The sequence below is a fragment of the Paroedura picta genome, chromosome 2 (assembly GCF_049243985.1).
Source record: "Paroedura picta isolate Pp20150507F chromosome 2, Ppicta_v3.0, whole genome shotgun sequence".
NCBI classification, from domain to species: domain Eukaryota; kingdom Metazoa; phylum Chordata; class Lepidosauria; order Squamata; family Gekkonidae; genus Paroedura; species Paroedura picta.
In genome coordinates, this window is record NC_135370.1 from 94323262 (window position 1) to 94340577 (window position 17316).

Here is a 17316-nt window from a genome sequence, read left to right on the forward strand (position 1 = left end):
GGGCCGGGCCGGGCCGACCGGGGGGGGGGGCGGGGGGCGGGAGGCTCCCAGGCCAAATGGAACGGCGGAGTGGCGGCCGCGAGCGACTGGCGCTTCTCGGGCGGGGCGCGCAGGGCAGGGCGCGGGCAGCTGTCCCAAAGCAGGCGGGCCTTCCCGGGCCGGTGGAAACCCCGCGGGGCGGGGGCGGGGGAGGGGGGCAGCCTGCGCTGCACGAGGCGCGGCGAGACACGGCAGCAGCTGCAGGAGGGACCAGTCGAAGCCGAGGGGCCGCAGATGCAGGTGGCCGGCTCCCGCATTAGGGACTTCGGCCGCCTAAGGCTTGAAGCCTCTGCTCTTTGGATGGGAGACCTCCAAGGAAGGCGAGGGGTCCTGATGCGGAGGTAGGCAACGGCGAAACCACCTTTGAACGCCTCTTGCCCGGCTGCCAGAATAGCAGGTCCCATTGATTCCGTTCGAGCGACTTCTGGGTCAAGGAGCCCGTAGTCCTTCCTGGCCTCCATTGATAGCTTAATGGACTGTTTTTTGGGACTTCCTCCCAGTAAACTGTCCCCAGATTAGGGCTGCTCCCTAAACTTCTTAAACATTAACATACAAACTCTTCCCTGTGGCAACAGATGAGCGCCAAGAGTCTGAAGTCGCCTGAAGGCAACCGATCCGGCATAGGTGCCAGTGATCCACATTGACTCTAAAGGCGCAGCTGATGCCCCGCTTTGTATTTGCAGGAGGCAAAGCTAGGGGGCGGCACTTTAAAAGCTCAGGCCAGCGTAGCCTGCGTCTCCACCCCTTTACCTACACTGAAAGGCGCTATGAAAAAATAGTCAGTGGGTGAAGCTTGGACAGCATTTTGTCTGCCGAGTCTCTGCTGTTCTTAAAGGCACAGGCACCCTACCCTCTAGCGTTTTCATGGCAGACTCAGTAGGGGTGGTTTGCCAGTGCCTTCCCCAGTCATTACCCCCCAGCAAGCTGGGTACTCATTTTACCGACTTCAGAAGGATGGAAGGCTGAGTCAGCCTTGAGCCGGCTGCTGGGATTGAACTCCCAGCCTCATGGGCAAAGCTTTCAGACAGCTGCCTTACCACTCTGCGCCACAAGAGGCTCTAAAGGTGACTTACAAAGCATATAAAAGAAATCCTGTCAGAGGGGAAGCCACAGCCAGCAAACTGGACAACACCTTTAGCAGACACATGCACACCAGCGAAGCAGGTCTAGAAAGGAATTCCAGCAGGCAAAATTCTAGTCCAGTGACAAAGGAGTGAAACCTTTATCTTCCAGAATTTTCTGTTTGATTTTCACTCACACACAAACAGAGAGAGAGAGAGAGAGAGAGAGCTCTTGTATATCCGGTATACTAATCTCAAGGGGAGCTGTGAGCATTTAGAGAAATCAGGGAGTCTCTTGAGCTCTTGGGACTGTGGTCAAGGCAACAATGATGAGGCTCTGGAGAAATCAGGGGTGGGGGTACATTACAGAAAGATTAAGCAATCTCTGGGGGACAGTTGGCTGTGTTTTATTCGTCATTTCATAAGGAAGGAGGGAGAGCCTCTGGTGGTGCAGGGTGGTAAGGCAGCAGACATGCAGTCTGAAAGCTCTGCCCATGAGGCTGGGAGTTCAATCCCAGCAGCCGGCTCAAGGTTGACTCAGCCTTCCATCCTTCCGAGGTCGGTAAAATGAGTACCCAGCTTGCTGGGGGGTAATGACTGGGGAAGGCACTGGCAAACCACCCCTATTGAGTCTGCCATGAAAACGCTAGAGGGTGTCACCCCAAGGGTCAGACATGACCTGGTGCTTGCACAGGGGATACCTTTACCTTTAAGGAAGGGGGGGAGGAAAAGAGATCGGGTTATCTGCTGTTGAAAGAGTGATTTGAAAGCATCTGCAGAACACTGGTTGAACCAAGATGCACTTGTGCCAGGGCAGGGCTTTGATGGAAAGCCTGACTGACCTGCTCTGTCAGCCCTCAGAGTGGAGCACTGTTGAAGGAACCACTTGCTGGCTGTGACTGGATGGATAGCACTTGACATGCAGGGGCACACACCTTCCCCTAGGGCTGAACGTTCTGTTAAATATTGGTCTCTTCTAGTTCTTCCACTGGTTTCATCCGGATCGGAGAGCCTAAGGGTTTTTGTCAGTACACGAACATTCAGCAGGAGTCTTCAGCAATTCATGGCTATGTGATGAGTGCACCTGTATGACACATATGTTTCCAAACACACCTTTGGCATATCCGTATTTTATGTATTTAGATATAAACTTAAAATCTTAATGTGTGGAGTACCCCAGTCCATACAACAATAAGAACCTCAGGTAAGACTGGAAGTTCAAATCATTCACAATAGTCATTCTGTATAATTTTTCTTTGTTCCACTCCAACCACAATAAGATAAATATAGTTCATAAACTTTTTTAAAAGCACCCCCCTGTCAAATGCCATGAATCCACATCATTCTTGAAACCTCTGTATCAGGCTTTCTCAACCAGGGTTTTATGAAATCCTGGGGTTTCTTGATGGCCCTGGAAAGTTAATGAATTTTATATATCTTTTAAACATGTATTGGGTAATATGTCCATACATGGTCATGTTGACCTACTCTGCTTCCAAAAAACCAATGATGAGCCTGGAGGGGGGAAGGAGAGGGGCCTTGGGTAGATGTTTACATAACCATATTCTGCATGATTGTGCCACTTCCGGAGTTTACCGAAGCCTGGAGAATGTTTCAGGGGTTTCTCAATGGTAAAACAGTTGAGAAAGACTGCTCTATATTATAAGCTCCCTTTTAAAAATTGTGGAACAATCAGATATGCTTTAAATAAGTAGATTTTATTAGAATATCTTTTGTACTCATAAGTAACTGGAGCTGGAAGATAGACTCAGGTGGGTAGCCATGTTGGTCAGAAGCAGAACAAAAAAGAAACAAAGGATGAAATTTGAGAATATCTTTATTCTGTCTCTTTGCAGGGATGTGCATGAGGATGGCAACCAATCAAAACCTGAAACCTTTATTAGTTAATATCTGTTCCACATAATATATTTCTGGTAAGGGCTTGGATGAGGAACTGGTCTCATGGCTTACATACCACTCAATGCTTAACACCCACTCAGGGCGGCTGTCCCACCCCTGAGTGTCTCCTCCTCCAAGCAGCTTGCCTGTCTGTCCAGTAGCCAGCCAGTCATCTACTGTCCCCACCCCTGACTACCCCCTCCTCTTTCCACTTCCCTCCAAGGCTCGGAAACTGCAGATCCCTGCTGCATGAGAGCTGCCCCTGCTGGTGAGTTCCCTAGCAGCTGCCTGCAGCCTTTCCAGGTCCTGGGGGGAGGGAGAGGCCATCTGCAGAATTCTTCCACACACGCACCCAATCTAGCACAGTTGTATTCCTGAATGCAATGGGCTTGGTCCCTAGTACTTCTTCTAATTAATCCCAAAAGTAACAGTGGTTGGTAATCTTTGAAAATGCTGTGATCTGTTCATTATTCTGCTACCTGCCTATCTGATGTAGAATTTGAGAAAAATTAAAAACAAACAGAAAAAAATGTGCATATTCCAATAACGTGGTGCTAAATGAAAATGGTGAGTCTGTCAGGCAATGGGTATTTAGCCAAAGCTGGGGGCTAAACAAATGAGCCTCATAGCTTATTTACCTATGAAGTTGGACTTAGATCTGTCAGTCTAGCAGGCTGACTAACATTTCTTAGAAAGTGATCTAGGCCTGCTTCAGAAAGCCTTAAGAGTGGATGGTTCTTTCTGATTTTCTAACATGTACAATAATGAGAAGACAGAATATTAATACAATCAGACAATCCAATCCACTGGGTCTATGAGCCCTTGAATTATCATATGAGTGGGGTTGTGAGCTGGGTCTTGCATTGCATAATAGGGCAGAACTAACTTTCAATGCAGAGCCTCTTGTGGCGCAGAGTGGTAAGGCAGCCGTCTGAAAGCTCTGCCCATGAGGCTGGGAGTTCAATCCCAGCAGCCGGCTCAAGGTTGACTCAGCCTTCCATCCTTCCGAGGTCGGTAAAATGAGTACCCAGCTTGCTGCTGGGGGGTAAACGGTAATGACTGGGGAAGGCACTGGCAAACCACCCCGTATTGAGTCTGCCATGAAAACGCTGGAGGGCGTCACCCCAAGGGTCAGACATGACTTGGTGCTTGCACAGGGGATACCTTTACCTTTTTAACTTTCAATGCACAGGCCACATAACAGATTGTTACCAGCCTAGCATCAGTAACTTTGGGCATTGGCCATAGGTCATGGGTATATGTCTTTCTTCTTATGATCTTCTTGTCTGTATCAGAGAGTCAAAGAGTAACCTACCATTTTTACAGATGTTTTGCTTCTTTAACATGCTTCTCACTAACGCCTTCAGTTATGCATTAGGGCCACTATTTGTTACTCTTGTGCATAATATGTGTAAAGAATGCTAGGATATCACTTTCCTTTGCTCTTACTCCGTCAGAGTTGCAATGATGCAAACAAAATTAGGGTTTTTATATTTGTGATTTTGGGGGCAGATGGGTTGGTTTGGGCTTCTTTCTGCAGTGTTTGGGGGGGGGTTGCTTTGGGGAAGCTCACGTTTACAATGTTGGAAAATCCCTAGGCCAACTAGTCCCCACAAATTGTGTCCATCCATTGTTCAATATTGAGCAACATACAATGTTCTGCTCATGATAATGTGACATACCACGAGTCTTCATGTTCAGCTGGAGAACCACATTTATTTTATCTTTGAAATAAAGAGCCGACTTGGTGTAGTGGTTAAGAGTGGCAGCCTCTAATCTGGATAAATGGGTTTGATTCCCCACTCTGCCACAGGCAGCCAGCTTGTGGCCAGTCACAGTTCTTTCAGAGCTCCCTCAGCCCCACCTACCACACAGGGTGTCTGTTGTGGATAGAGGATTGTAAGCCACTTTGAGATGACTTTGGGTAGTAAAAAGCAGGGTACAAAAAAACCCAGCTGTTCTCCTCCTCCTCTTACAATTGACTCAAGTTAAGGAAGTGGCATTATGTTCAAAATTAGTTCAAAATGACGTCTCACGAAAAGTGCAAAAACAATCAGAAGTCTCCCCATGATTCACAGCCACTAAGAAAATTAATTTCTCTATGGAACCAGTCTCGTTTAATACCTGTGGGGGAAGTGAATTGTCCATTCAGCAGCTACATCTCTCCTAAAAGCAGAATCTGAGTCCAGGCAGCCCAATTACCTTGCCACTGGCTGCTTTGCATTGCAAAATGAGTCAATGAGCCTATAAGTACACTTGGTTCTTCCCAGTGGATCAATTTTTTCCCCTTAGGATGATATATGGACTCTAATGATGATTACATTTTAAAAATTATACTGATGTGACTTTTCTTAGAATGGTGCAAGAGAAAAGGGGAAAATAAAATAAAAATGAGGAATAGGACAATCTGACCTGTCCCAACACAAACTGACCCTCTATAATGAAAACACGTGCCAAAGTCACGCACACCCCTTTGGGGTGCAGGCAAACACCCAGAAGGAGATAAGGTGTCATTTTCTTTACTTCCCTCTTGCCAGAATGCACTGTAATGTGCTCATCCTTACTTTCAAGGAAAGGCCTGCATTCTCATGTCTGTGGAGCTCTGGAAGCAAGAAGCTGCATCTATCTGTGGGCAACTAGAGCTGCCAACCAGCCTAAAAGGGGGGAAATGTCATGTCCCTTTAATAAAAGCTTGTGTTGTTGTTGTTAGGTGCGAAGTCGTGTCTGACCCATCGCGACCACATGGACAATGATCCTCCAGGCCTTCCTGTCCTCTGCCATTCCCCGGAGTCCATTTAAGTTTGCACCTACTGCTTCAGTGACTCCATCCAGCCACCTCATTCTCTGAATAAAAGCTTACTGTGATGTTATTTGCTTCCATACCATGAAAAGCCTCATCTCCAATTTCTGCAAATTAAACCTCTTCTAAAGAGGGGGATATTTTTCTCTAGTTGGTTGAAAGTATCATACTATATTTATGAAAGAGAGAAAAGGTGGAAGGAAGGGTAAGTGCTGAATGACTCCCACCCTGTATTAGGAGATTGCCTCATGTTTCACAGGAACTCTCACGCATTATCCCATTGATGCCTTGGTAGCTCTGTTACAAAACAAACTCTATTACATAACTACAGAGCCAATTGGTGACATGGTTAAGCGTGATAGCTTCTAATCTGGCAAATCCCCTCTCCTCCACATACAGCCAGCTGGGTCATCTTGTCAAAGTCTTGATAGCACTGTTCTAACTGAGTAGTTCTGTCAGAAGCTCTCAGTTCCACATGGCAGTGCAGTGCTACAGAGTTTTATGCCCTGCAGCTTTCTGTGTCCCCACTGGGGATACATTTCAGTGCTGGATCTGCTCTGGGGCTGAAATGTGTGCCCCCCCCCTGGAAACACAACAGTAGCAGATAGGTTCTATCACTGTATGTGGGGGTATTCTGCAGGAAGGTGGGATTGCATGGTACACAATCCCACCTTCCTGCATTTTTTTTTAATGCCCCAGTCCAACTCACGGTGCAGTGAAGCACCATGAAGGTGAGTGACAGGGGTATTTTTTGCCTCCTCTGGGCCACCATGAGATGGGGGGCCATGGGGCAGGCCCCATTGGGTCCCACAGTGGACTATGGGAACATGGATTCTCCTGCATTCCCTTAGCCCAGGACAAATGAGGGCACAATCTGCAGCAGGTCTGGGAAGGGGCCGGGCCGGCAGCTGCATCCTGTGGAAACAGGGACTAGCCCCACTTCCATATGAGCACCCTCTCAGCCTTTTCCACCCGTGCAGAATTGGCCTCAGCCTCACCTACCTCACAAGGTTCCTTTTGTGGGAAGAGGAAGGAAAGGTGATTGTAAACTGCTTTGAGACTCCTTGGGATAGTGAAAAGCAGGGTGTAAAAACTCATCTTCATCTTCTAGAATATAGAAGGAAAGGGATACAATCCTGTATTTACCTCAGATTTTTCTAGGAATTGACTTGCATGGTGTTCAATAATCCTGATATTCTAGCAGTGGTGGCAACTGTCAGGAAGGAGGTGGGAACTGTTTTCCCCCTATTGGCCCTGTAAGAAAGTCACAACAGCAGCCATGATGCAAGAGCCATTAATATCATATCTCTCTTAGCCACACCACCACTGAGAGGCAAACTAGGAGGAGTGTGTGTTTACTGTGTTGTAAGCTACCTCAGACCGTTTACGCACTGGGAACTTCACTGCCCCGCTTCCATGCAGGAGCACAAATCAGAGGTGGACGAGGCACACCAGGCCAAATGCTCCCCTGTGTGGGTGCAGGAAGAGGTGGGGCAACCTGCCATGACTAAAACTAAAACTCCAGCCTGCAGCCCGGCATGAAACCTCCAGTGTGTAAAACAGTCTCAGGGATAGATGGGTTGGGAAACAAACCATACATCTTTAAAATCTAGGCACAGCAGCATCTGTTTGGCTCCCAGGATATTGGCTCTGGGAGGAAGAAGCTGGAACATACCACACTGCAGGAACTGCCATTCTCAAGCAACCACTAAACTATCTGGTGCAGAGCAGCAGGGGGTCATACAAAAAGCATGCAGTGAGGAAATGAAGCAGTTAATATAGCACTGTTGACCTGCTTGAGGACCTGACAGTTGAAAAGTGGGATATACATCTCATAAGTAATCTGTGTGTGCTGAACCACATGCATATTGCATCTCCCCTGAAGTGGAAAATCTTCCCTTGATTTAATGCTAATTGACCCAGGAGATTATTAGAGTTGTAATTGTTGCCAAACCTCAAACACTGACCTCAGCACCGTCAAAGATAGATGTGAGTGAAAAATAGCCTAGAAAAAAACTGTCTGGGTAATCCAACGCAGTCCATATTTAATTCCATAAGTGGGAATTTCTCAGAAATGAGAATGTTACTTAAGAGGAAGTTGAAGAACACAATCAGGCTCATCATATTTCTGCACAAAGAAGGAAGGTTAGTTAAAACCATATTAAATGAAGACCAGATTTAAAGTGGACCACTATTTAAAAGTGTCTGAGCAAGTCACAGGGGATATTATCATTGTTGAATAAGGGAGGGGGGAGGCAAGAAAGCTTGCCCTTCCTGGGGGTGGTGGGGAAATAAATGCTAGAATTCCTGGAGGCCACTTGCCTTCTTTCTTTAGTGGCTTTTGCCAAGGCCCACTGCTGGAATCCACAGCTGGCTTGAACTATCCACAGCCCCATTTATGTGCCACAGAGTAGAAGCACCACAGAAGGAAGGGGGAAAAACATTTTCAAAACCACCCTTTTTCAGGATATAAAAACACTGTGTTTACTGTTTATTTGTGATCAGTATAAAACACAATAGCACAAAGATGATGCCAATTCTGCAAAGCAGTGCATTAAATTTAAGCTGCAGCAAAAAAAAATGAGGGGGGAAAGAAAGAAAAAGGTGTTAACAAGTTCTGCTTTTAATATTAAGGAATATATGAGCAGGCCAGAGAAACGTTATATATCCCAGACATCTACAACTAAGCAATTCAGATTTTTGTTTTCATATCACAGAATCTGGTTCCTTTTGGATGGTCAAATGCCCTTTCTGTTTAAATGCCCACTGCCTTCCTTTCTCTAGGCCAGTGGTCCCCAACCTTTTTATCACCGAGGACCACTCAACGCCAGGGACCACTCACCGGGGACCACTCAATGCCTTTTACTGAGGCCCAGTGGGGGGGGGTAGTTTACTCTCTGATCACTATGGTAATGTTTAAACATCCCTTCAAAATACGATACAGACACGCCACAACAATGAAGTGTGTTGTAAAGGGCTGGGGGGATGAAGTAAAGGGCCGGGGGGGGGGAGGCGTCCTTCGGGGCCCACCTCCAATTAGTCGAAGTACCACATGTGGTCCGTGGCCCACAGGTTGGGGATCGCTACTCTAGGCGACACATGGAATTATGGAAGTGGGGTTAACTACCTAGGGGTTCATGAGTACTGAGATATGTTCAAGCCACTGACAACACTGCATTTCCTTAGTTTAGAAAATTGATACCAAAGAAAATGTAAGACAAACATGGGCTCATTTTTAATGCGTGGTTAGTAATATGGGAATCAAAAATATGGACCTAACAAAGCCACCTTGAAAAGACTTGAACAGAATTCTGAGCAGATTTGTGCTTTCACAAAGTGGGGAGACCTAGGCAGAGTCTGCACTTACTTTGTTTATTTCTTTGTCAAAAATACAACGGTTCAAAACAGCCTACTTTCTCAATCTGAATCTTAAAATATTAAGGTTTAAAAGCACTCTAAGATATCGCACAATAAAGGTAGGGTCATTCTGGATCAATCCTTCTTGTTGCAGAAGGAAAATTTAAATCACCCAAAATCAAAACAGAAATCACATTCTGTGTAGACGGCAGGACTGAATCAACCTGGGATTGGAATAAAAGCTCCATGCAGTTTACGCCCTAGGTTCAAATTCTGAAAACTCACTGGATAATCCTGACCCAAACACTTTTTGTAAGCCTAACCCAACTCTTGGGAAGAAGAAGGCAAGTAGAGGAAACCATGTACACTGCCTTGAGCCCTCTGGAAGAAGGGCTGAATAAAAAACTGATAGATATCCTGTATATTTTAAGTCATATGAATGGCTATATGTCAATTTGAAATATGTCTTCCGGCATCTTTTTCACTTTTCCAACATCTCCCAAGCTTGTTTGTGGCCATTTACCCATTATCATGATGCAAATCTGTGCCTATTTGCTGGTTATGAGTACACAAGGTATTTTTCTTTTGCTAGAACAACTGGGCTGATGATAGAAAGCTTTCTAATAGTATAAAACTATTTTCTAGGGCAGAAAATTGTTATAATAAGTGTTCTTCCCTTCCCATAATAAATTGCTATGCACTAATGGACCCTGAATGATAAACAAGCCTATAAATACTGGTAGGAAAAGAATATGTGCTTTGTGATATTCAGCTCAAGACTGGTGAGATAATTTCATTCTTTCCAAATGGTTGATAACAAGACAATATTAATGGGCCCTGCTCATTCATATATATACATTCTATGTGCTAAGTGAGCTTAAAGTGAAATCCTTAGTGTTAAACCCTTCTAAGTCCATTAACTACTCTCCAGTCACTGATATCTTCAGCCTTTTGTTTATTTAAATTTATAAGCCTCTCTCTCCACTGTAGGCAGATTCAGGGTGGCAGAAAATATATATAGTGTAATACTGGGAATGTGGGTAGCATCCCAAAACAAACATAAACCATTTATAAGATTCATCTTTACTGTATTGACTGACTACCTGAAGATCACATTTCCTAAAATTTTGTGTTTCAAGTGGCTACTTGTCCACAACATGGAACTTGTGCCTGGCTTTGGTGAGAGATTCCTGTTTTCAGGCTATATGTATGCCTGGGCAATAACACTGGAAAGGTAACCCCACGTATCACAAAACCAAATTATGCTTATATATCAATCTAGAAATATTCCATCTTCCTGTTTTTTTGTGTTTTTTTTAGTATGGCATTCTGAGAACTCCAATGGGATAACTGTGTGGCAGACTGCTTTCACTGGTGGGGTTCTTTTATTATGCTCAATGTAATATTCTTATTTTCCTGGCTGATAATAGATGGCTTTGGACATATAGGCTTCTCTCCCTGAATTGGTGCCATTGACAGAACATACTGTAGGGGAAACATGCAGAAGAGAAATTGTGATTTTTAAAAAGTCAGTGACATGCCTAACTTTCCTCCCATTCTATCTTGTTGAATCACAGTGATATGTATCATGTTAAGTGAGAAATAAATTCATTGTAGTACGATTGTATGGCAATAAGGAGTGACCATTGAGTCTGTAAAGTGCCTTTTTTGCCTACTTAGAGAAATTAAGTTTGCTTCAGGGTAAAGATATTTGTAGGTGACTACACTGAGCAGGGAGGTTGGCAGTTGTCCATGACTGTTTGTTTGTTTATTTGTTTGCTGCCCCCCCCTCCTTGTGTCTTATAGCAGTTTACATAGAACATGGGAGGACACAGGAGCAATAGGAGCAAGTACAGTATAACTCAGTAGCAACATCGAATAAATCAACAATAATAACAGTGGTTATGATAGCATTTCAGGAACCGGTTGAACAACATTAACATGTTAACTATCCCATGGTTGATCAGTTCAGAATTCAGTTCATGGGGAGTGGTTCTGGGGGGCCCAGTAGATGGTGTTGGTTCGGTCAACCTCTACTAAATGCCTGGTGGAAGAGATCCCTTTTGCAGGCCCTGTGAAACTGTTCTAGCTTCAGTAGGGCCCTGATCCCTCCTGGGAGCTCATTCCATTAGGTAGAGGCCAGGACAGAGAAACCTCTGGCCCTGGTTGAGGTCAGACATGCTTCCTTGGGGCCAGGAATCACCAGCCAGTTGGAAGTGTGGATTGTAATGCTCTTTGTAGGGTATAGATAGCAAGGCAGTCCCTCAAATATACCAGGCCCAGACCACATATGACCTTAAAGGTGATTACCAAAACCTTAAGTCTGATCCAGAATTTAACTAGTATTCAGTACAGTTGTTGGAGAGTGGGACGGATATGGGACACCTATGGTGTTTGTGTCAGGGCCCTGGTATGGCCAAACCTCCTACAGCTGTAGAACTAGTGCAGGAAAGAGATGTAGGGTAGATAATAGCAGAATGCCAGCATTAACTGCCAGGCAGTGGCCTCAGTTCATTCAACATCATTTAAATGCTAAAAAATCATGCCCAGTTTTGAAACCCAACCCCCATGAAGGCAAGGGCAAAATATGCTAATTGTTGAAATCTAATCTAGATGGATATGATAGGACAGAGATAATCAAACCTGATAAGGATCTATGTGAAGAGTTGTAGAGATGATGTAATTCAGGGTAGGGCTGCACAGCTGTATATAAGCAGCTGCCTGAGGGGAACTGGGGGAGTCAGAGAAAGACGGAGAGCCTGCTAACTGGGGATGGCACTACATCTAGGGTTGAATCTGCATTGAGCTTTTATTCCAATCTCAGGTCGATTCAGTTCTTGCCATCTACACTGAATGCGATTTCCATTTTGAATTTGGGCAATTTAAATTTTCCCTCTGCAATAAGCAGGATTGATCCAGAGTGGCATTACCTTTCCCCCGCAATATCCAGGAGTGGATATAACCCTTAGTATTTGAAAAATCAGCATGACTAAAGGTGCTGCCTCTTGTCCTGAACTAACTAGTTGCCTCGAGCCTTCAATTCTGTAGAAAAGCCCTGATTGGCCAGGGCATCAGTTCAAAGGATTCCTTGTTCCCAAGCTGCACGGTTTCTCTTAAAGGGGAAGCCCTAACTTCTCTCAGCAGAGATTTGCCTCTTGTTTTTCCCCCTCCCCTGCTGTCTCCAATCCTCTCCCCCCCCTTCAAGAAAAGAAAGAGGCTCCTGCTGTGCATGGCTCCCCCTTTCTGAGCTTCCCTAATCACATGCAGAACACTTTTCTGTTTCAATGGGGAGGGGGAGGGATAGAGGAAAACCCAAGTTCAAATCAATCTGAATTCAACAGGATCCACAATGGAATAAAGTGCAGAATCAGCCTAGGAATCCTGCCAAGAGAAAGGAGAAAACTCATGTTAAGCTATCCAGAGGAGACGTAACAGGCTTAGTCTGCTTTTTTTCTATCATAATGGGACTTCTAATAAGGGCAGATAGCAATTTTGCTAGCTATGATATGCCAATGATTGATATTTGACTTCTAACTGAGGTGAATATGTATTCATTTATGCTCACTTGGTTTTCCCTTTTCCATTGAGTGTCTTATTGTGTCCAGATCCAATAAAGAACATTGCCAGAAAACCTTTGGCAAAACACATGCCTCCTTTTATAAGTACTAGTAGAAAGGACAGAACAGTATGGAAACCACAAGTGACTTTGCTCCATCTGGCTACAGGGAACCATTGATGACACAAGGAGACCAATTGATGCAGAGGTGGGATAGAGTGGGAGAAACCATAATGCATTTGTGCTCTACAGTTCTACAAGCTGCACTGCAATATACACAGAGGTCTTTGTTCCAGGCAACCCTATCAGGTATATCACTATCAGCAACAGGTGTATTAGGGAGGTGTGTCACTATCAGCAATGATAGTTTCAGATAGTGCATACTCCACAAGGCAGTGGCTGATGAAGTCTTTGTGAAACCAGGGACAGTCACCAGAAAGTTGTTATGCATTGTGAAAGGCCTACAAGTCACCAGAAAGTTGTTATGCATTGTGAAAGGCCTACAATGTCATGGAGTGTCACTTTGGCAGGCTTAAGGCTTGTTGGGGTGTATTTCAACATGCTTTACTGGTTTCAAGGAAAAGATAACCACCATTACAAAAGAAAAAAAAATAATTTTCACTGTCCACCAGTGTTAGACTTTGATTTTCTAATAATACCAGTGAGGGGCTGAGTGCCAGCCAGCCCCCATTTGCCAGCCATTGATTTTCAAGTGATGAAAAAGAACAGTTCAGGTAACATTTATGAACTCAATAAATGAGCAAAGTAATTGTTAAATATTCTGGGAATTGTGTAGTTCCTGTAATTTTTGAGAAAACAGCTAAAGGGCATTTCAGGTAGGGTTTGGGATATGTATGGGAAATTGAAATACATGAGTTTGCATTTGTTCATAGCAACCATAATCTGTATAGAAAAATTAAACTAGCAACTTGGCATTTGATGGAGATAGAAAGAACGTTGTTTTTTTTTTGGGGGGGGGGGGTTGGAATCATAATCTAGTAAAGGGCCAAGGTGGGCTAAACTGAAGTAAGTATTCAAGAGCAGTTGGCTGGTCACATAGGATTCTGGGCTCATGCTTTAGGCTAATATAGCACTTAAAAAGTCAGCAAGAAGGAGAAGTAGTACTTTTTTGGCAACACAAAGAAGTAGCACTTTTATTAGAAATTATTTTGGAGATGGGCCATGTAGAAGACCTGATAGCTAGTATCCATCTTGAAAACCATTCAATACACCAAAACATGTCTTACTGGCTCTCTCAATGAGGTTTCAAGTAAACCCCAGAGCAGTGCCACTCAGAGTTCAAGTAGTTCAAGGCATTTATGGCTACCCTAGGAATCTGGAAGGGACTTTCTTGGGAGAGCAGAAAACTACCTATATCCTCAGATATAAGCCGACCTGCATATAAGCCGAGGGTATGCATATGGTGGCTCCTGGGGGAATACTTTCTTTTACTCTATGGGTTCCTATAGGCTAAGCCATGTGTTTTGCTGGTGTAACTTTCCACTGGGTCTAAGGGTCATTCCCAGGCTGGAGCACTTTGGGGAACCAACTAACTCCAACCACACCTTAGGGTTTTCTCCTCCCTCTGCTGGCACAGGGAGTTGTACCAGTGGTGCTTTGGCAAGGGGTCACAGTATTACCATGCTGGCAGCCAGCCCTGATGTAGTGGCACTGGGGTGCTGCACCAGCATATACTCAATTTATGTTCTGGGATATGATAGTGTAGTGGCTGAATGGCTCCCGAGTGCTTTTGCCCTCCACATTGCAGTGTTAACTTAAACAAGAATGCTTGACATGTTCATTAGATTATTTATTATTGTATTTATATACCACCCTTCCCTGAGCCTCAGGGCAGTTTGCTACCATGGCAAGACTTGGGCCATAGTACAAAATACCATCCTAAAAAGTATTAGTATTATGCAATCTAAAATAAGCAACAAGTACATGTACTTGTTGGAGCCCGCGCCTGTCCTTTCTTTTACCCAGTCCCTCATTTTATGCCTTTTTCTTCTCCATGTTTATGCTAAAGATCTTTGGAAAACAGCATTTAGCTATGTGAAATGTGTAAGTCCATGCTATTCTTACTCTATTCATACACTGAAAACCACTTGAATGCTCCCTGGAAATTGTTTTCTTCCATTTATATTAAAAACAATTCAAAGCAATTGCGTGCTAAAAGCTAATGATCTCATGAAAAAGCTGTCAGCAAAGAAACCCTTAGGCTTATAAATCTTGCATCCAGACTCTGTTTCCACACATTCCAAAAGTAGAAAGGCAATTAAAAGAAAGAAAATATGACACTAGTGTTTTGGCATCTACTATTCAGGAGTTCTGCCAATGACTGTCAAGAATTTTTAATTAAGATAAATATTTCTGATAGTATCAATGTGAGTTATTTAATCTTCCAGATAAAATCTAGCTGTAATCTCATTTGGTAAGATACATTATTAAACAGTTTCTCTTACATTGAATGAAAAATTAGCATGTTTTTAAAATGTAATATTGCTTTTAAAAACAGCTTTGCCAGTTAGATAGGACCGTTTCTTTTTCATTTGTAGATTTGTGCTTTTTATTAGATTTTTTATTAACCGCACTCTCAAGGGGTCATGCAGCAATTTACAACCATAAAACAAATAAGGTAAAAACAACACAAAAACAAATATAAAATATTAACGCTAAAATATTAAACTATGTAGCTATATCACTAATAAAACTAGCCCAAATATTGGAGGTTGCCTTCCAAATGCTGTCCCAAACAATTTGGTCTTGCATGACCTATAGAAATTAAATTAATTTAGGGCATTCCACAGCATAAGGGACCACAATTTAAAAGGCCCTTCTGCTTGGTGACATCTATTGGAGCCATCCAGGGGCCAAACACTTGCAAGAGGGCTCTGGTAGCACCCTCTACTACTCTACTAGCACCCTACCTGCCATCGGACTGTCTGGCCACAGTGATCCATGCAGCGGTCACCTCCAGATTAGATTTCTGCAACTTGCTCTTCGTGTGCCTACCCTTGTCTTTGACCTGGAAATAACAGCTGGTACAAAATGAAGCTGCTAGGAGCTCTTCTGCCGGGTCTTTGGTTGAGGCTGGGTTTCAGAGACAACTGGGGCCCCTCCTCCAGCCAGCATTATTACACTCTGCAATCCTGTACCTGAAATGATAGCAAAACAGTGACATGTATCACATACTTGTAAAGAGAGCAGAGATCTATCAGAAAAATGTTGATTATATATGGTAAATATCAGCCTCCCCACAGTCAAGTTTATAAACCTAAATCTGCTGGGATTATGGCCTTGGCTACATGTGGCAGTGCTTGTATCACAGAAGCTGTTAAAAACTTTTACAGTGATAATGGCCAAGACATGGAAATAAACAGCCATGTTTACATCTGATGGAACTTCTGTTATGTTAGGAAAGCACAATCTGTGACTGCACACCTTTATCCTGACATTCCCCATCTTCTGGAGCTGCACTGTGGGCCCACAGAGAAGAGTTGGAGAAAGAGGATGCCTGCAAGCATATATTCTCAATAGGAGTTTCAGAAACATTTATCGGAACTGTGTGTACCATATTCAGCAGGTCTTCTGTAAGGCAGGCAGAGATCCATGAAGGTGCTGAAGCCCTTTCATGCAAAACAGTGGCTTTCAAGCCCTTGAATGAAGCCAAAGACCTCTTGACACTTTGTCTTGTGTGCAGTGATTAGAAGCATTGAGGGTTTTGTCTTCTGTTACAAAGAAAAACACAAAGATTCTGTTGTGGAAAAATACAAAGATTAAGTCTACATGTATGCCCTAATGGAAATGGATAGCCCCACAGTATCGTGTTGCATCGCTTGTGGCTGTAGGTCATCTGGCTGAACTTAGTAAGATGCTGCAAAAGGTTAATCTTACCACTCTTGAGCCTTTTCACTTTGTGATGGCCAAGATAAGTAAACTCCATGCCCAATATCTTGGTGACAGTGTTCCTTGGAGTGATGAGCTTTGTCATCAAATTGAGAGCAGTACTTCAACTATGAACAGTACTTGGTCATCTCAGGGAATCATAGTGCCACCCAGAAAAAGTTGCTAGAGCTATTGCATGTAAACATTCCATGTGGGGCATAAAAGGGGGGCACTTTTCCCAATAGGCACTATGAACATTTCTTTTGTACAGTTCAATTGCTTGTGCTTATCCGGTTTTCAAATACACGCCTTACATCGGTCTGTTCTGCCTTTCTGACATGATAACCATTGGCTCACTTCAAAGATGACAGGTTAGTCTTTCCAGAAAAAGATGTTCATTTAAATATATGCATTTATAAAACAAGAAGAAGAGTTGGTTCTTATCTGCCACTTTTCTGTATCAGAAAGAGTCTCAAAGCGACTTTGTGAGGTAGGTGAGGCTGAGAGAGCCCTGATGTTACTGCTCGGTCAGAACAGCTTTATCAGTGCCGTGGTGAGCCCAAGGTCACCCAGCTGGCTGCATGTGGGGGAGTGCGGAATCAAAACTGGCTAGCCAGATTAGTAGCCTCTTAACCACTACACAAGCTAAGACATTAACACAATTGGCCCACACAGCAAACACATCTAAACAAAGACTCCAGCCAGCTACTTATATT

The 17316-nt window shown here is 44.0% G+C and overlaps 1 long non-coding RNA gene across 1 annotated transcript; it reads left to right on the top strand.

Moving 5' to 3' along the window:
- Positions 1 to 242: 242 nt before the first annotated feature.
- On the top strand, positions 243 to 5806 carry LOC143828750 (uncharacterized). The gene is made up of 3 exons (XR_013227849.1): positions 243 to 380; positions 2957 to 3034; positions 5710 to 5806. It is a non-coding gene; the product is annotated as an uncharacterized LOC143828750 (long non-coding RNA).
- Positions 5807 to 17316: the final 11510 nt, after the last annotated feature.